The sequence below is a fragment of the Alligator sinensis genome, unplaced genomic scaffold (assembly GCF_000455745.1).
Source record: "Alligator sinensis unplaced genomic scaffold, ASM45574v1 scaffold177_1, whole genome shotgun sequence".
Classification (NCBI taxonomy): Eukaryota; Metazoa; Chordata; order Crocodylia; family Alligatoridae; genus Alligator; species Alligator sinensis.
The window spans coordinates 1,440,231-1,446,004 of NW_005842269.1; positions in this window are offsets into that span (position 1 = coordinate 1,440,231).

Genomic DNA, 5,774 nt, shown 5'->3' on the forward strand with positions numbered 1-5,774 from the left:
GTACAAAACTTGCTCTGTGGGTGACAAGCGGTTTTAGGATTGATTGAACGAAACCTGATATTTCCTCAGTTAGGGTCCCATGGTTGGATATGATAGGTCTGCCAGGGTTCCCTTGTTTGTGGATTTTAGGGAGCATGTAAAAAGTCCCCGGGTTAGGAAGCAGGGGGATCAAGGTCTGTAGTTTTTCTTGTAGTCTTGATGGAAATGATTTGATGGTATTGTTGAGTTTTTTGGTGAAAAGGGGAGTAGGATCTTCTTGTAGATCTTTGTAGTAGGTGGTGTCAGAGAGCTGTCTCTTGGCTTCCTTTTTGATACATTACAATCTGCCTGGCAACTGACTCCCCAGCCTAGCCCAGCCGCTGGGTTCTTTACTTTTCATTTCATCCAGGAAGAGCACACACCAACTGCTGAAACTTCCTTAGCCTGACGAAGGGTTTTTGAACCCAAAAGCTTGCTTAATAACTATTCTCCAACCATTTGGGTTGGTCTAATAAAAGGTATCAAATTCACCCAAGGAACCTTGTCTGCCTATTATCCTCTGTTAGGAAGTTGTGGCTAAGGCTGTGTTCTCAATACCTTTCTGTCCCTCCTTCTTGTCCTATGCCCCCTTTAGCTCACTTCTCCCCTTCAAAATGAGCCATAGTGCCAGATCTCTAGTCCTTCCTCAACTTTCCTGTTTGAAGATCCCCTTCCTGACAAGGCCGTCAATGCTTTTTCTTCCTGTACCTCTGTCCTCAACAGCCAGCCCATTCTTCAGGAAGGTTCCTTCAAAACGTTTTCTCTCTGATACCACCTACTGCAGCAGTTCCCGAGCTCTGACAGATTGGGCACCACCAATTTAAAATGATACAACCTTAAGTACCACCAGCAAATTTTTGTCATATAAAGTAATTATAATAAGTCTGTTAATGCATACCACTGACAGGTTGTCTGTGTACCACCGGTGGTACATGTACCACAGATTGGGAACCTCTGACCTAGTGGGTATGATGAGTACCCCTGAAACTTTCATAGGTTTTTTTATACTTTGGTAACAGCTTTGTATGTTTTGAAAAAGTATTTTATCTAACCAAGGGCATAGAGTAGGTTGTTTAGGCTGGGGGAGATTGCTTGTTGCCTAGTTGCTTAATTGCTGGCCTTGCTAGGGGGAAAGCCATATCAGCAAGGTCCCTAAGGGGTTGGAAAGGGGGGTTACTGGCTGAGCTTGCTGAATAACAGGTGCCACATCAGCAAATTACACTGTCACAAAGGTGAGGTTAAACTGACCAGGGAGGGGTCTGTAGCTAGGGTGAAGTGCGCATGGACCAAAAGGGCAACCTATAGTAACTGCATAGCGTGTAAGGCTAGAAGAGGCTATATAAGGCTGATGCCCTCTTGGGTGGGTGTGCTTGCTTTGCGAACGATTGCCAAGCACCGCTTTCTGCGCAGAAATAAAGATTAAGTTGGATCCTTCACCCCTGTGTGTTTATTGGCACAAGCGCACCGGGCACGAACTCACTGTCCTTTGGGGACAACAGGTACAAGTCACATTTTAGGAGATGTGATGCTAACTAAGAGCCAGAGAAATGCATGGTACTGTATTTACCCAAATCCAAGACAACTTTGAATTAAAGATGATCTCCCAATTATTAGATTCTGTACATGGAAAATTTAATAAATTTGTAATCAATTTCCATGTATAGAATCTAATTATAGGGGGATTATCTTAAATTCATCCCCACATGGCTGCTGCAGGGAAAGCAGTGTAGCGCGGGCTAGTGGTGGGGGAGGAGAAAGTGTCTGCCCTGCTCTGCCCCCACAGGGCCTGTAGCCTCCTCCCTGTGCCCACTTCCCCATCGTACCTGTGCCCCACAGTGCCTGCCCCCTGTCACCTGAGTTACTATGTGCTCCGTGCCCCAGGCTGGAATGGGGCTGGATCCAGGACTGATGGTAAGTGGCTGTGCAAGACAGGGGGAGCAAGTGGCTGCAACATGTTTTAACTCCAACCCTAACCCAGGCTCAGAGCTGCAGAAAGTGCCTGCGCCCCAGTCCTGCTCCCAACACCTTGTACTCAAATCCAAGACAAGGGGTATTTCCCGCTTACGTTGAGCAAAGACAGTAGCTATCAAGTTTGGTGAATTGGCATGTGCTGCAGACAATCATATCTTTCTTTTCAATGTTTCTTTCCGATCTTTCTTCTAATGTTGGCTGCTCCTGAAGTGGCAGCTCTGTTAAAGCAGTCCCATGTACAAAACATTCAAGTAGAAATTGATTTAAAATCTTTTTTTCCCCACAATTTATATTGCTTACTTTTTGCAATCAGTTTCATGTCTCTATACAGTGCTGCCTCCCATCTGAGTTTCACGAGCTAATAATTACACTTTCCATGCAGACAGGATTGCCTCTCCTTCCAAGCCTCTTGTAGTACTTTAGATGGTATTTTTCTCCATTTTATAGACGGACAAACTGAGACACACATAGCTAAACTCACTTGGATGGTCAGAAAGAACTAATGGCAGATCCAAAAATAGAATTCTAGTGACTCCCAGTCACCTGTTCTAGCTTGTACAATTTTCAGGGGGTTAGGCACATAATTCCTAGCGAATTTCACTGAAATCCAGATACCCAACACCCATCGGTCTTTTAAAAATTCTGACCTGTATCATTTAGCAGAGCACTCTAGTAACTGGATTGTGAAGCACAGGGGAATATCTAAATCAAAGTGAAACTAATGGAGCTATTTCTATAAAATACCTCTATTAATGTTTAAAATTTGGCTTTACAAACTCTTACTTGTTAACAAGCCTGTCCCATATTGAAATGCTACCAAACATACACTTTCAGTGTTTGCTAATGTACTTTTCAGGGAAAAATACAGTTTTGCCAATGATTTTACTTTGTTTTTGAAATACATGTGACTTTTCTTTAGGGCATATGTTGAAACGGTTCTTATCTGGAGGATCCTAGATATGGAATTACTCCAGGGTGAATACAGGTAAAACATGCCAGCTGCTTCTTCCTCTGAATTTATAGTGCAGGTATGTTATCCTCTCTGGAACATATAGGACAACGTTGTGCCAATGTTGATAGGATTGCTGCAGGAGATAAAAAAGCATCAGGTTCTGTGAGCTGTTGCATGTCAGCATCGCTTAATGGATAGGGCACTGGACTCCAGTTCAGGAGACCATCACTCAACTCCTAGTTCTGGCAGAGGTTTGCTGGATGACCCAGGACAAGTCAGTTCACTGCTCTGTGCTTTGGTTTCCCCATCTCTAAAACCAGGATAATGATATTGACCTCCTTTGAAATCTAAATATAAAAAGTCCTGTGTAATGGCATTATATTATTACTGTATGTTCTCTCATTTGCTGAGAGAGCCTTTGATTGTTGAAAGGACATAATGAATGGCAAAATGTGATTAAATGAGACAGCAATAAAAAGCCTAATGTTAAAATTACTTCTGACTTCCCTACATTAACTGGAAAAGAGAGATCTATGTTAATATCCGTCTGAAGCTTGATAGGATTTTGTGTTTTTTCAGACAATCATAATTAAAATTAAATGTTAAAACCCCATTTTGGAAGCTAATTTGATCTAGAGATAGATGCAGGGTATTTATATACGAAGTAGGCTCAATTTACAATTCTGTACGCAGGATTTCAAATGTATTAAGATTTAGGACTTTTGTGAAGGCTCTACTGCTAAAATATGACTGGATGAAAGGGAAAGGTTTGGGCTGATCAATCTGCCTGGGTGGGAATTTCGTCTCCACACCACCCTCCTCCCTGCTCCGCTGCATCTTTGGATAGTGTCAAATCACACCCACCAAACACTGCTTGTCACTTGGGCTTTCACAAATAATTCTAAAGAGGCCTTCATTCTTCATCCCCCCGCTTCCATACACGCAACACTTGCAACCATTTTTCTAGGATGCTGGATAGTGCTCCAGCAGTGTATGTTTCTTCTGCAGGGCTTGCCTCCCTATTGGGTTACTCTTGTGATACAGGAGCCATTTTCATCCATCACAGGATCCCTATTCTCTGTGACCTTAAGTTTTAGTGCAGGGTATGGAGATATATATGAGGGAGCCCTTTTTAAAAAAATGTTGGCAGTGTTCCACTAATTTGTAACTAAGAATTATCCAAGACCTAATCCAAAGTCCAGAGAAGTAAAGGCAAAAATTCCTATTGCATTCTATTGTGTCTGGCTGTTAATTTGCCTAGCCAGAAGGGGTATGTGCCACAGAGATCTGATCTGGGTCAAGATTTGGGCTTTTGATTCCAAGATAATACCCATCCCAAAATTTAGCAAGAACATTTAGAGCCAGGGTTTTATTCTGAACTTGCCTCTGCTTTATATAGAAAACAACAAAACAAAGCTTCATTTGTCCAAGCCAGGCTTCCTGACAGCAATGATATAGCAAGGTTTATAGTGGTATGAAAGGAATTATCTTGGTAATCCAAGATTTGGCCAGGCTGTCAAGTTCCCTCAGGCTCATGTGCTTCATAGGCAATTAAGAAGCACATCAGCATGGAAAATGCAAGGGTCTGTTACTTTCCTTTAAGCATTTGGCTGTTCAGCTGCACTCACAGCACCACAGTAGGGTAGTTCTCAAGAATAAGATAAGCACCTGTCACCCTGAGTAAACTGAAATGTTGAGAGTCTTATTTAAATAATTTTTTTCATTGTGCTTGGCATTCCTTGGCTGAGTACTGCAGGTGGCTCTCTGCTAGGAATCTGCTGCTGTTTATGGCTCTAGCATTGTCATAATCTAGTAGAAGAACCCGCTTCCTTGTTTTAATATTAGTGTAACAGTCCAAAGCAAGCTGTAATACCCGGGCATCCTGGTTGGGATTTTCCAAAGCTCTCAGCATTGGCTTAACTGCTCTGAGAGAAAACAATGGGGCTCTTATCCATGACTCCAGTAAGAGTAGAGTTTGGGCTAAGAAAGTATGCTATTGAAAATCCTTCCCTTTGTGCTTAACATTAAACCACAGTAGGAAAAACGTAGGGCTTTGACAAAGGCATGTCAGAACCTGAACAGCTGTCCAGCTAGTGTGGTTGAGAGCACACCAGCTTCTGCAGCCAATGATGCCAAGGGAGCAACAACACAGGGTGGCACGGGACCTGGTGCAGAGGCATCCGATAGCATAGCATGTGAGGCAGGTAGGAGGGCAAGTGATTGGGGGTGGGGAGGTACAGAGGAAATAAGAGACAGGGGTCGGGCCTATCCAGCCGTTTCTTAAAGACCCCCAAGGTAGGGGGACCACCTCCCTTGGAAGCCCATTCCAAATTTTGGCCACCCTCACCATGAAGAATTTTTTCCTGATGTCCAGCCTAAATCTGCTCTCTGTCAGTTTGTGACCATTGTTCCTTGTTACCCCAAGAGGTGCCCTGGTGAACAGAGCATCTCCAATACCTTGCTGTGCCCCCCTAATGAATTTGTAGGTGGCCACAAGATCACCTCTCATCCTTCTCTTGTGGAGGCTGAAGAGGTCCAGGTCTCTTAGTCTCTCCTCATACAGAAGGCCTCCTCTTACAGGCTTGGCCTGTAAACCCTTAACCATACAAGTGGCTCTCCTCTGAACCTTCTCAAGGCTATCTACATCCTTCTTAAAGTACGATGCCCAGAACTGGATGCAGTACTCCAACTGCGGTCTGACAAATGTTGCATAGAGGGGAAGTATCACCTCCTTGGTTCTATTTGTCATGCATCTGCTGATGCATGATAAAGTGTGGTTAGCTTTGCTGATGATTTCGTCACACTGACAACTCATGTTCATCTTGGAGTCCGG